Raw genomic sequence first — 15,543 nt, 5'->3', positions numbered from 1 at the left:
AAAAACAAATGATGAAAATGCATGAGTGAACAACATAAACAAATGAATATCATAAACATCTAATGATAATAATATACAGTAATCCCTCGCTATATCGCGCTTCGACTTTCGCGGCTTCACTCCATCGCGGATTTTAAATGTAAGCATATCTAAATATATATCACAGATTTTTCGCTGGTTCACGGATTTCTGCGGACAATGGGTCTTTTAATTTATGGTACATGCTTCCTCAGTTTGTTTGCCCAGTTGATTTCATAAAAGGGACGCTATTGGCAGATGGCTTAGAAGCAACCCAATCAGAGCACGTATTACATATTACCGTAAATTAAACTCCTCAATGATATACGATATGCTTCCCGCACGCTGCTTCGCACACTTAAAAACTCTAACAGCCTGTATTGATTTTTCATTGTTTGCTTTTCTCTGTGTCTCACTCTCTGTGAGAAATACAGGCAGATACTTATCCATCATGCAATACCATCAGGGAGACGTATGATTGGCCCCATTATCTGCTTCTGACGGAGGGGGTGTGAGCAGAGGGGCTGTTTGCTTAGAAGATACGGACGCGCCTGTAAAAAAATGCTGAAAGGCTACCTTCACATTGATCACTTCATTACGCCGCTTTATAGTGGTGCTTGCATACTTAAAAGCGCACCAGCCCTATTGATTTTTGATTGTTTACTATACTCTCTCTCTGACATTCTCTGCTCCTGATGGCGCACCTTGAAGAGGAAGATATATTTGCATTCTTTTAATTGTAAGAAAGAACTGTCATCTCTGTCTTGTCATGGAGCAGTTTAAACTTTTGACTAAAGGGTGTTACTTCATGTCTAGAGGGCTCCAATAATGTTAAAATACGTATTTAGAAGGTCGTAAACAGGTTTTCAATGCTCTAACTGCGATAATATTAAATTTATAAATAAAGAATCCTACTTCTTGGAAGTCCATTTATCTGGCTGGAGCGGATCAACCATTATAAACGAGGGTTTACTGTATAACTGTGCGGAGAATATTTATAAACAGTGTGGGAGAGTTTCTAAGGGCTTAAAATATATCAAAATAACCATACAAATATATGGTCTCTACTTCGCGGATTTTCACCTATCGCGGGGAGTTCTGGAACGCAACCCCCGCGATCGAGGAGGGATTACTGTATACTCAAAATTCACATTATTTCTACTTATTACCAGTTTCAATTCAAAAGAATACAGTTCCCTGTAAAATTCAGTTTTGTAAATGACCATCAACAAAAGCTAAGTCACTAGGAAAAGCAGGAATTGATCTGCAGCAGAAATATTTCACTCATGGGCAACTGCATGTGGCATGTTCAGTAACAGCTCAAATTAATACTATTTGTAAGATAAAATAAAAATTACAAATATTTTATACAGAAAAGTACTTAGTTATGTACAGTAGTACTTCTGATACATCTGATTAACCAACAGCACTATAACTGAACACAGCTAGTCCTACCATAATACTTATTTTGTGGCAGTAACCACGGTTTTCCTTCATGTAATACCATTTTATTTGCAAGTCCTGAAGGGAAACTGAGGCTCCAAAAAGCTTCTTTGGGTTACCATTCATGATTACCCAGCCCCTACCAAAGAAAAGCAGTACAGAAAATGATAGGGGAACTGGTGTTGATGTCGAGTCTTAAAATTATTGGGAGATATTTCATACAAGATGTGTAAACAGATTGCTCTGGAAACCCTGAATGTTGTCTTGAAATCAGGTCGAACTGAAAGAGTGCTTTATTAGACATCAGAATTTGTACTGATTAATGCACATGTGCTTGTGAATATGTAGTACTTTAGACAAATGAAGTTAAAGTTCTTAAAAAAACAACATGGTAGTGTTTAGAAGTTTTAAATGAAAATGAGAAAGGAACATGATAGTAGGGAGCAGGTTGAGGAGATCCTGGAGAAGTGGAGATATGTTCTGGAGAGGAGAGGAATGAAGGTCAGTAGGAACAAGACAGAATACATGTGTGTAAATGAGAGGGAGGTCAATGGAATGGTGAAGATGCAGGGAGTAAAGTTTAAATACTTGGGATCAACAGTACAGAGTAATGGGGAGTGTGGAAGAGAGGCAAAAAAGCGAGTGCAGGCAGGGTGGAATGGGTGGAGAAGAGCGTCAGGAAGAATTTGTGACAGGCGGATATCAGCAAGAGTAAAAGGGAAGGTCTACAGGACAATAGTGAGACCAGCTATGTTATATGGGTTGGAGACGGTGGCACTGAGAAGAAAGCAGGAGACAGTGCTGGAGGTAGCAGAGCTAAAGATGCTAAGATTTGCACTGGGTGTGACGAGGATGGAAAGGATTAGAAATGAGTACATTAGAGGGTCAGCTCATGTTGGACAGCTGGAAGGCAAAGTCAGAGAGGCGAGATTGTGTTGGTTTGGTCATGGGCAGAGAAGAGATGCTGAGTATATTGGGGGAAGGATGCTAAGGATAGAGCTGCCAGGCAAGAGGAAAAGAGGAAGGCCTAAGAGGAGGTTTATGGATGTGGTGAGAGAGGACATGCACGTGATGGGTGTAACAGAATAAGATGCAGAGGACAGAAAGATATGGAAGAAGATGCTCCGCTGTGGCAACCCCTAACGGGAGCAGCCAAAAGAAGAAGTTGCCGTCTCAGAATTTCATGTTCTCACAAAGTCCACAAAGATTTTCAGTGGCTCTTTGGCTTTACTTCTAAATTCAAATATTGTGAAAGTTAAGTTAAACACAACAATAGCCTAAAATGACTTAGAATCCTCTGCTAGGCTGGCAGTCGAATCAGGACTTACATCACCTGTTGCCACAACTGAGAGAATCTCCCAACATCCTAGAAACCTGATTTAACATTTTTCAGAATGTATGAAAATGAGTATTTATGAGTGCAAAAACAAAATGCCACTCATTCTGATTTAACATTTGATCAAATAATACGTTCAATTAGTTTAGCATATTAAATTCTTACCATGGCTGCTTGAAAGGCTCCTTTATATTGCATTATTGCCCCCCTTAGCTGCAGCCAAAATAACTAGCTTTTAACTGATCACTCCTCCTGGTGTTCAATTAAACGTTATACTGGGCAACAGACAGTAACATCACCAGATCTATCATAACTGCAGCAACACTATAAACATCTGTTGGGCACTATAATGTAAAAATGAATGACCAGTTTGCACCCACATCCTAAACATCTGTCTGACACTATAATGTACAAAAGAATGCCCATTTACAAAGGTCAGATAACTTTTACCTCAGATTTCCCCAAAAAAGAACAATAGGCTCCATAAGGTCATTTTAAATAAAATTCCAATAAATTTGACCTTTGGCTTTCTCTTCCTCTCTGACATCTAACCTTACCTTCACAAACCTTGACCTGAAAGACTGAAAAAATATTATTTTTACTGAACAGATACACACATACATACATATTTCCATAACAATTTAGGGTATTGGTAGAAAATAAAGTCATGAAAATGGTCATGATTTTAAATATCAGAATATAAAATATTGAGATTTCTGATAACATTGGACCTTGCTAAAACCTGAGCATTTTATTAGAAACCTTGGTCAGGCATTATATTGATCAAAATATTGTATTCAATTTTACTTATCTTTTTACTTAACATTTTCACAGGACTTGGAAAAATGTCTTTTTCATTTTGTATTTCTGCTATATACAGTATTACTGAAATTACCCAACTTAATTATATTGGAACTCTTGCTTTTTCAATAAATACATATACTTAAGTTATATATTAAACTAGCAAAATACCCGCGCTTCGCAGCGGTGAAGTACTACCTTAAAATTTTTATTAAGAAGAAAATTAAACCTTTTTAAACTGAGGGAAAATATACCAATAATTATTTGTTAAGGATCTCTTTGTATACCACATTGTCATTTCAGCCCTCTGGTTGTAATATGACCAAGCTGTGCGCTGCGCTTACTCTTGAGCAAGCAATGTACAGGTGGCCATGTGAAAAGCAATCTTGCCTCAAATCTCACAGCTTGGATTGCTGCTGTCATAATCGGTTTGAGTTTCATGGTTTGTTTCAATTACGACAGTATTTGCAGGACTTGTGTTGAAGTGACATTTGGCATCTGTCAAGCGTTGTAAGCATACAACCGGCTTCATCAATAACTTCACATCCAGCTTTTGAGAGTTTAAACATTCATGAACATCAAAGTGTCCACTACTGAAATCGTCACCTGTGAATCTAAGATGTTTAAGAGGCATTGGTGGTTGTCGAAAGGTGTAAAATATTTGGCCATTTTGGTACACTTGAAAGCAACAACCGAACAATTCAGCGGCAGCCATCAACTCACATGCAGAACCATAGGTGAAGGGCTTAAGCATTTCAATCTTATAGTGCTCCTGTGTAGTATAATTATCTCCTGTACCATCATCAGTCCACACCTTGAACCTGTCCCAGTCATTCAATACATAAGACACAATGTTCCTCTGGATATCAAGAGTGAGCCTGATATGGCCATGCAATATGTAACAAAGAAAATGGAAAAAGCAGGTGCCATCTCCGGGCATGGAAACCACTCGGTAAGTGACAGTTCTTTGATCGATGGTGATCACCTCGATAGACATGTTAATAGGGGTATGGTTGGAACGATAAAGGAAATGGGTACCTGAACAATGTAAAGTAAGTCTAAAATACCTACACAATCACTATAATTGTAATAAACGAACAATAAAACAGCGGAGAAGCCGTGGATTAAATAAAAAGGCTGTAGTTATCAGCAGGGAGACGTGAATCCTGTGGCGAAGCAAGGAAGGGAATGTAGAGACCGGAGCGACGGATGGCCTTATATAGGCAGGCAGCCAACAACGTGGGAGGCGTTGGAATGGGGGACCCAACGCTGCCTCACACGGTGACCGAGCTGCAGGCTATGAATGTATATATGTACATAAGTAGGATTCAGTTACTGTTGGGAACCCGCGTACCAAATTTCTTGAAGATGGGCCCATAAGTAACAAAGACCGTTGGAAAGTTCAATATGGCCGACAGTGGCGTCATACCACTGAAATAAGTACGTACATTGGTTTCGGTTAGCGCAGGGAAGCCGCCTACCAAATTTCATGAAGATGGGGCCATAAATACGAAAGTTCAACACGGCGGACGTTGTTGACCATTATGACCGTTATGTGTAGAATTTTGAAATGAAACCTGCTTAACTTTTGTAAGTAAGCTGTAAGGAATAAGCCTGCCAAATTTCAGCCTTCTACCTACACGGGAAGTTGGAGAATTAGTGATGTTGGAAAGTTCAATATGGCGGCCGACAATGGTGTCATACCACCGAAATAAGTACGTATATCGGTTTCGGTTAGCGCAGGGAAGCCGCCTACCAAATTCCGTGAAGATGAGGCCATAAATAAGTAAGTTCAACAAGTAAGCTGTAAGGAATAAGGCTGCCAAATTTCAGTCTTCTACCTACACGGGAAGTTGGAGAGTGATGAGTGAGTGAGTGAGTCAGTCAGTGAGGGCTTTGTCTTTTATTAGTATAGATGACAACACACACTCTTGAGTGTTACTAACAAACATGACTACTTTTATTAGGATTAAAAAAATATTTTAAGCAAGTACAAATCAGAAACTTACTCTTAAATTTTAATATATAAGAATATGCAATTAAAGACAGCCAATGTTCACTTACACAAAATAGGTAATACGCACACAAAAATAAAAAGTAATAACTTCTTTTTCACTTTTCAAAGTATTTTAACTCTCCTTTTTCATGTAATGAAAACACTGATTGCATACATCTGGTACACTGAACTGCCTTAAACATACAGCATTCTTCAGTCAATCCACCTATTATCAAAATTAGAGTGATTGTAAATACTGGAAAGTTACTTAACAAAGGCTAAGAAGACAGTAACACTATAGCATGCAGGGCATACAGTAATTACTGTATATTAAATAGGCAGGCAGGCACTGTGGCCTAGTCACAAACTTACTGGACTTTGAAAAAGCAAGCTTAACAGACCATTCTTTATCACAAATTCACTATGCAACCCTGAGTATGTTACTTAACCTGTCTTGGAACTAACAATACATATAATTAGTTCAGCATCTGCATAGATACTATCTACCGTTATCTGGCTCTACTTAAAGGATGCAAATACTTCTTAGACTGATGTTTTCATGCACTTCTCAAGCTCAGTGGTTTTTCTGACATATTTAGGTCATGCCTTTTGTGTGGCAAAATATGTTTAGCTTTTCCCAGAACAATTTGAAGAATTATTAGGAGCTGATCCTGCTACCTACTTTTATAATACCTATGATTCACAAGCTTCAGCTGACCAAACTGAATAATAAGTAAAGTAGTTTAAATTTGCATCCCATGTTTTTAACTGAATGTTAAATTATCTATCAGACATAATACTTCAATATTTTATGGACCTAAAGCTACTGATAATTAAAACCCCAATATGGAGATGTTAGAAGAAACATTGTTAGTGTTTGTGATAATTTTTTTACAGCTTGTGTCCACTATTAATTATTAAAAATACAAGAAAATGGTCAAAGACTTATAATATTAAGAGAAATATGTACAAAAATGACTATCACTCAGTAACTCTTCCTCTTCTTGTACAGTACCTTTGACAATAAGAAATATTTTATTTCATCCTCACATTCATCCCTTCTATCTGGTGATTCTACATCAAGGAAACATAACTCTTCTTTTTTTAGGTCAAGGACAGACCAGACTAGACCAAGTGCCTCCTTAAATCACACCCAAAACACTCAACACCTCAAATCCAACACCCAGAACAGAAAGGGTGACACTTTTTCAGATCATTATTATAGACTAAAACACTGATAGTGTCCAAATATAATGTACAGTACATATTCGTTTGAAATACTTCACATTTTTTGTAAGATTCACTTCAGAGTAATTTTTAAGCTAATACTGTTTTAGCCTCACTTTCTTATAAATTTTCCTTTATCACACTTAGTCTTGTTAATCATGCTATTAACACTTTCTGTAGCCGAGATAACAAGAAATTAAAAGTATTGCAAAGTCTAACAATAATATCATTCTGAACGAACAGCATAAAACGAATTATTTATCTATCACTACTAAACACAACAACAAACGTAATGTAGGACAAACTCTACATTGACCCATTTTGCCAAGCTTTCAGTAGTACATTAACAGGGAGCCAACACCACCCACGCCTCCCTCAGCATTCTAAGAGGTGTTACTCAAAGATAAACTGACAGTTCTACAGAGATGCCATCAGATGTAATAGCACCTAAAATAACACTTTATTTTAAACATTTAGCCAAAAGCCTGAGCTGACTGATAAAATTACTTATCTGTAAGTAGGTACTGAATCTGCAAGTAGAAGGGACCTCGATCCAATAAGCAGTGGCTAAAGTTCCCTTCAAGGTAGGTGCATGAATCAATTTTGCAGGCTCCCCCATCTCTGGGACTGAGGTCACCGAGGTGGTCAAAAAACTCCTTGGTGGCAGGGCCCCAGGGGTGGATGAGACACGCCCGGAGTTCCTCAAGGCTCTGGATGTTGTAGGACTGTCTTGGTTGACACATTTCTGCAACATTGCATGGACATCGGGGACAGTGCCTCTGGATTGGCAGACTGGGGTGATAGTCCCCCTCTTTAAGAAGGGGGGCCAGAGGGTGTATTCCAACTACAGAGGGATCACACTCCTCAGCCTCCCTGGAAAAGTCTATTCGGGGGTTCTGGAGAGGAGGGTCCGTCAGATATTTGAACCTCGGATTCAGGAGGAACAGTGTGGTTTTCATCCTGGTCGTGGAACAGTGGACCAGCTCTACACCCTTAGCAGGGTCCTATAGGGTGCATGGGAGTTTGCCCAACCAGTCTACATGTGTTTTGTGGACTTGGAAAAAGCGTTTGACCGTGTCCCTCGGGGAATCCTGTGGGGGGTACACTGGGAGTATGGGGTACCGGACACCCTGATAAGGGCTGTTTGGTCCCTGTTCAATCAGTGTCAGAGCTTGGTCCGCATTGCCGGCAGTAAGTCAAACCAGTTTCCAGTGAGAGTTGGATTTCGCCAGGGCTGCCCTTTGTCACCGATTCTGTTCATAACTTTTATGGACAGAATTTCTAGGCGCAGCCAGGGTGTTAAGGGGTTCGGATTGGTTGACTCAGGATTGGGTCACTGCTTTTTGCAGATGATGTTGTCATGTTTGCTTCATCAGGCCGTGATCTTCAGCTCTCTCTGAATTGGTTTGCAGCTGAGTGTGAAGTGGCTGGGATGTGAATCAGTACCTCCAAATCTGAAACCATGGTCCTCAGCCGGAAAAGGGTGGAGTGCCCTCTCAGGGTTGGGAGCGAGATCCTGCCCTGTGGAGCAGTTCAAGTATCTCAGGGTTTTGTTCATGAGTGAGGGAAGAATGGAGTGTGAGATCAAAAGGCGGATCGGTGTGGTGTCCGAAGTGATGCTGGCTCTGCATCAGTCTGTCGCGGTGAAAAAGGAGCTGAGTCGTAAGGCAAAGCTCTCAATTTACCAGTCAATTTACATTCCTGTCCTCACCTATGGTCATGAGCTTTGGGTAGTGACCGAAAGAACAAGATCGCGAATACATGCGGCTGAAATGATTTTCCTCCTCAGGTTGTCTGGGCTTTCCCTTAAAGAAAGGGTGAGAAGCTCAGTCATCCGGGAGGGGCTCAAAAAAGAGCTGCTGCTCCTCTACATCGAGAGGAGTCAGATGAGGTGGCTCGGGCATATGATCAGGATGCCACCAGGACGCCTCCCTGGCGAGGTGTTCCAGGCACGTCCAACCGTGAGGAGGCCCCGGGGAAGACCCAGGACACCCTGGAGGGACTATGTCTCCCGGCTGACCTGGGAAAGCCTCGGGATTCCCCTGGAAGAGCTAGAAGAAGTGGCTGGGGAAAGGGAAGTCTGAGCATTTCTGTTCAAGCTGCTGCTGCTGCTCCCGCAACCTGACCACAGATAAGTGGAAGAGGATGGATGGATGGATGGACCCTTCTTATACCCTTGGAGCTGGATACCCTGAAGTAGTCCTAAAGGGCAATCCTCTAAGGTTAAGCTCTGAGTCAATTTGAGCAAATTACTTTACCCTCCTCTGTTTAACACAATACAAATAGTAACACTAAGCATCAGTAATTCTAAAATGTCTAACTCAGGACGTTGAGGTTTACTCTATTGATTATACAGTCATATGAAAAAGTTTGGGCAACCCCTTAATTCTTTGGATTTTTGTTTATTATTGGCTGAGCTTTCAAAGTAGCAACTTCCTTTTAATATATGACATGCCTTATGGAAACAGTAGTATTTCAGCAGTGACATTAAGTTAATTGGATTAACAGAAAACATGCAATATGCATCATAACAAAATTAGACAGGTGTATAAATTTGGGCACCCCAACAGAGATATTACATCAACACTTAGTTGAGCCTCCTTTTGCAAATATAACAACCTCTAGATGCCTCCTATTGCCTTTGATGAGTGTTTGGATTCTGGATGGAGGTATTTTTGACCATTCTTCCATACAAAATCTGTCCAGTTCAGTTAAATTTGATGGCTGCCGAGCATGGTCAGCCTCCTTCAAATCATCCTATAGATTTTCGATGATATTCAAGTCAGGGGACTGTGATGGCAATTCCAGAACAGTGTACTTCTCCCTCTGCATGAATGCCTTTGTAGATTTCAAACTGTGTTTTGGTTCATTGTCTTGTTGGAATATTCAACCCCTGTGTAACTTCAACTTTGTGACTGATGCTTCAACATTATCCTGAAGAATTTGTTGATATTGGGTTGAATTCATCCGACCCTTGACTTTAACAAGGGTCCCAGTCCCTGAACTAGCCACACAGCCCCACAGCATGATGAAACCTCCACCAAATTTAACAGTAGGCAGCAGGTGTTTTTCTTGGAATGTGGTGTTCTTCTTCCGCCATGCAAAGTGCTTTTTGTTATGACCAAATAACTTAATTTTTGCACTTTGTTCCAAAATGAATCTGGTTTGTCTAAATGAGCATTTGCACACAACAAGCGACTCTGTTTGTGGTGTGAGTGCAGAAAGGGCTTCTTTCTCATCACTCTGCCATACAGATGTTCTTTGTGCAAATTGTGCTGAATTATAGAATGATGTACAGATACACCATCGGCACCAAGATGTTCTTACAGGTCTTTGGAGGTGATCTGTGGGTTGTCTGTAACCATTCTCACAATCCTTCACATATGCTGCTCCTGTATTTTTCTTGGCCTGTCAAACCTGGGGCCTCATGTATAAACGGTGCGTACGCACAGAAATGTTGCGTAAGAACTTTTCCACGTTCAAATCGCGATGTATAAAACCTACACTTGGCGTAAAAGCCACGCACTTTTCCACGGTACCTCATGCCTTGTCGTGCGCAAGTTCTCCGCTCGGTTTTGCAAACTGGCGGCACCCAGCGTCAAAGCAATGGTACTGTTCTTGTGTGATTACTCATTATTTTCATGAGGCGGCTTTATAAATACACAGAAACTAACCGCATATTGTTTATTAGTGTAATGCATCTGATTGTAATTAACTCGTAACAATATAATGGTCCAGGAAACAGCCATAGTATTCCAAATACCATAACTGCTCTCACTTCTCCTCCTTCTTCTTCTTCTTCTTTCAGCTCCTCCCGTTAGGAGTTGCCACAGCGGATCATCTTTTTCCATATTACTCTCACTGCACGACTCGGAGTATTTATATCCCTATATCTGAGTGTGAATCACAGCAGCAGCTGATCGGAAAGAGAATTATCGGTAGACAGCTTTAAGGACACGCTGTCTCAGCCACTGCAAAATGTTTTAAAGCCTTTCCTGTACAGACCTCGCGGTTCAGAAACAGTTTAATCCCAAGAACTTTAAATGCACTCAATCAATTGCTCCTTGTAGAACGGTTTGTACTTATAAGTACAATCACCCCACTGTAAACTTGCACTACAGTTATAATATCTCACAATCTGAACCACTTTATAAAGCGCGTATTTACATATGATGACGATATCATTTTTAAGGTGAAATGCAGCAAAATATGTTTGTTAAATTATACACATAAAACCTTAACTTCATTTAAATAATCTATATTCTTCACTGGGAGTGTCGTGAAGGATAGAATAATTAAACATGTACTATGAAGATATTTCAATGTTCTTTAAACGTTTTGAAGAATCGGCGCTAAGCTTACAGATGGCTTAACGTCTATTACAGAGCTGATTGTATGGCGATCGGTTACTTGGGGAAAGAAAAGCAAGGACTCTTGGGCGCACGCCAATATATATTGAATATAAAACAGAAAGAGAAAATAACAACACAGCTAAAAAGCAGCGACAAATTTTGACAAAAGATAAATGCTTGTCATGAGCACGAGGCTCATGAAACTCATGTTTAATAATGTGCTTTAGCTCCTATCATCATGAAAATGACATCACGTATACATCTCAGTATTTTATTTATTCAGAGAGCTGTAATGTTACAAATGTAATGGACTCTGTGTCCAGTTGGAGGAAGAGAGCCAGTTTAAAAAGCAAGTAGTGATTCACACACATAGAGCACATAGAAGATCAAATACAAAACAAAGCATTTAACGTGCTACTTTAATTACGATGTGATTTGAGAAACTGGTTAATTAAACGATTTTAAGATGAAGTTTATAATGTTCTACTAAATGACAAAATAAACTACGTGATTAAAGTGGAAATGTCGAGATTGAAGTTGACATTTCGTGCTTTTTCCCCACCGTGTGCCTTTTTTCTCTGTACCCTAATAAACTTTCATATGACACTCAGACAGTGGGCTACAACTCTTCTTTTCACGGCAACTTTGATATGTGACTTCTTTTTTATTTCCGGCACTGTGCGATTTTGTGAATGTGAGCTTTCAAGTTTCTCCAACACGCTATGTCACTCGATCAACTTCCTTTTGTTGATTATACCACGGTTTATTTGAACAAATTGTATGTTTTTCCTTTGCCTCCACTTGGTATTCGCTGAAATTCTTATATTTTCCCCGTGCTTTTCCCATTGTCTTTTCACAGAAGGCTGCGCTTAAGGGCGATTTATATTGATTTGCATATTCAAATAGGTGTAATTCTGGGAGGATCTGGGGCGTTACATAATGTGCGTGCACGAGCGTTAGTTTTCACGCTGGTCGGGATTTATGTAACGGAAGAACGTGGAAGTTGGAGTACGCACAGATTCCTGCATCTGGATTTTTCTGTGCGTAAACACATTTCGGCTTTTGTGCTTACGCCATGTTATAGTGCGAGTTCTACGCACGCCGTTATACACGAGGCCCCTGGGTTTAACAGCAATTATGCCTGTGGCCTTCCATTTCCTGATTACATTCCTTACAGTTGAAACTGACAGTGTAAAACTCTGAGATAGCTTTTTGTAGCCTTCCCCTAAACCATGATACTTAACAATCTTTCTTTTCAGATCTTTTGAGAGTTACTTTAAGGATCCCATGCTGTCACACTTCAGAGGAGAGTCAAAGGGAAGCACAACTTGCAATTGACAATCTTATATACCTTTTCTCATGATTGGACACACCTGTCTATGAAGTTCAAGGCTTAATGAGCTAATCCAACCAATTTGGTGCTGCAAGTAATCAGTATTGAGCAGTTACCTGCATTCAAATCAGAAAAATTACAAGGGTACCCAAATCTTTGCACAGCCAGGTTTTGACATTTGATTTAATTTCATACAAATAAATACTGCTTCACTAAAAATCTTTGTTCGGAAAACACCCTAGTACTCAGATGTTCCTAGGAAATGAAAAACATACCACTGTTATCTTTTTTGTTGAAAGCAGAGTACAGTAAATTATTATGCAGGCTGAGAGGGGTTCCCAAACTTATTCATATGACTGTAATTGTATTTATTTTTCAACATCAATTATGTAAGCAGTTTTCATGCAATGCTTTTTTTGTATTCTCTTTTTTCAGAATTGTCTGTTTTTTTGTATTGTTTAAAGACTCCAAATAAGGGCTGAGTACAAATGAGTATGTGTATAGTCTACAGTGGACTGACACTGCATTGTTAACTGCTACCTTGTTCTCATTACAGCTGGGACTGATCAATCAACATTGTGACAAGCAGGAACAAATGTCAATGTAACAAGGTAGAAGATCTGCTTAAACAAGTTACAAATATAAGGGGCGTTAATAAAGAAAGCTTGGACATTACTAAATGAATAAAACTTATTGGAGTAATTGTACTTACATATCACTGTACACATATTAAACTTTTCCAAATAAATGCCATACTCTATATGTATGTATCTAAGTAAAACATTTTTTTATTTTGGTAATTTGGCCACTCAATAAGACAATTTCTCCTCAGCGATTAATAAAGTATATCATCATAAGAATATAAGTAAATAGTGATGTAATGTACACTAAGACAATATCGGAAGACAAATATACAGATTACAAAGTAGAAACCACCTGGAGCCCATTGTAATCGGGAAAGACCAGACCCACTTGCATACCGTTTCATTTTCAAATTTAGACACAAGTACGTACACAGCACCTTCAGCAATGAGCTAATGTTTTCAAATAAAAAAAGATAAGTGTGCTTCTCAGACCAAAGCACAGCTAATTGAACATCCAATGGTTTTCTATAGTAACAAGTTATTGCTGTTCCTTCATCCAATTTAACTTTACAGTTTTACACTAAAACTAAAGCTGCCTTTAAAGGAATTCACATACACCAAACTTTTCAGTTTGAATTTAACCATACCAAGTAGTGGCTAACCTACAGAAGGTTTATTTTTATTATTATTTCTGATACATTTAATACCCAAGAGGAAATTGTCATTTCACACCACCTTTGGAGCAATTTTCAGGTTAAGGGTCATGCACAAGGGCACAACGGTGTAAGATCCTTTCTGGTAGTAACAAGATTTGAACCAGCAAACTTCCACATGCAGCATACTGTATTTCAAAACCATGCTAGAAGTCTGAATAAAACAATACCTAGATGGTTCTCAGAAAAAATGTCAAATGCATCGTATATTTACTTCAAGTTTAAATCCTCGTTGGCTGTTGAGTCTATCACTGTGTAACCTTACATAAACCAATCCATTTGCTGGCCCTGCTAAGGCAGTAAAACGAAACATGGTGTATATAGGCACATTTTTAGCTTCATTTTTGCTGTTTAGGTTCATAAACAATGCATGTCCCAAGTGTGTCAGCCAGATCTTCTGGTTACGTTAAGCCGTGAAAAACAGAATAATACAACTGAACTATGCACATTAGTAATTTGGCAAGAGTGGGCATTTACTTGTTTATATCGCAACTGTCCAGATACCAGCGCAGAGCCACTAATATGGGTGTCTAATTACGAAGGATCCTTAATTAAAAATCTGCTTTTTTAGTACACCTTAGTTCTAAAATTTCTCATTCAGTACCTGGAAGTTATTTTATATGAACTGAGTAAAGGAATGTTGTAGCGTTACACCCATGATCTCCTCTCTCTCCTCACGTTACTTATAAAGGGAATAACACATTCTGTCAATACTGTCTTATCTACTCAGGATTCTTTTCATTATCATTTTTATAGTAAAACAGCTCATTAACGCCTCAGGTAACATTACACTTACACAATGATTAAACTATCTTCTTGACACGTGCACTAACGTCCACAAATCCCAAAAAGCTTACCTACTCACCCGGCTCCGCTTCCCTGAAATTACGTCTACATCCGTTCACTGCGTGTGAATGGCTAACGACATTTTATATGGCGCCCTCTAGCGTTAGGAAGGATAATTGTTTAGTAATCTATGAACGGATGTTTTAAAATTCATAACTTAATAAGTACAAAAAAGCCACACCGCGTTTAAAAATATAATTTTTTAATTGTGGAGATTTTGGAATTTTTTAAAAGCGTTTGGAAATCTGAGGATGTGGAATATATAACTGCGATCCAGTACTGAATCAACAAGTGTTGAAAAAGTGAAGTACGTCTTACTATATAAAACACTTTATAAAATTCTAAATCCCGTCATGTCATTCCGAGAACACGCATTGGCTAACATGCCTCAGGCAGCAGGTTCTCTGCCTTCCACACTTTTGTACCGAATTTGCACGTCCGTTATCTCCCGCTACTCTGGTGTACCAGAGTGTTCTCTTCAAAGACATGAAGGGTAGGTTGATTGGAAACCGCAAACAGTCCCAGTATGGGGAGCCCATCCAGTGGTGTCTGGTCCTCACTATAAACCATACCCATCCTCGGTGGGATATAGGTACCAAATTGCTTGAAGCTCTGCACAAACGGGTTGGTGGGCAATGGCTCCAAAGTGTAGAAGGGGCACTAACTGATCAGGATTTGTTCCAACTCATTACAATATAAAATGGTTTAAAACACTACATGATTCTTTAGTCATTCTTCCAAATTGAGCTTGGAAATATTTTTATTTAGCAGTTGCTGTTGATACAGGCAATGTAGAATACATTTTCTGCTACTGAAACATTAAATTAGCACCTTTTGTGTTACTGTCAAAGCAAACAGACACGAAGATTCATCAGCAAAGATTTGCCTCGTCTC

The 15,543-nt window shown here is 39.3% G+C and overlaps 1 protein-coding gene across 3 annotated transcripts in view; it reads right to left on the bottom strand.

Annotated features, from left to right (window-relative positions):
- The window catches only part of usp16 (ubiquitin specific peptidase 16), a 210,019-nt gene extending 195,286 nt beyond the window's left edge, over positions 1 to 14,733 (bottom strand). Inside the window, exon 1 of one of the 3 annotated variants that reach the window (XM_039744906.1) lies at positions 14,661 to 14,733. The gene's annotated coding sequence lies outside the window, so the exon portion shown is untranslated. Of the gene's footprint in view, positions 1 to 14,599; positions 14,636 to 14,660 lie in introns of those variants that run through there. The other 2 variants (XM_039744907.1, XM_039744908.1) reach the window with 2 other exon arrangements.
- Positions 14,734 to 15,543: the final 810 nt, after the last annotated feature.

The sequence above is a fragment of the Polypterus senegalus genome, chromosome 2, assembly GCF_016835505.1.
Source record: "Polypterus senegalus isolate Bchr_013 chromosome 2, ASM1683550v1, whole genome shotgun sequence".
Lineage (NCBI taxonomy): Eukaryota > Metazoa > Chordata > Cladistia > Polypteriformes > Polypteridae > Polypterus > Polypterus senegalus.
This window is presented reverse-complemented; position numbering and strand designations above follow the sequence as displayed.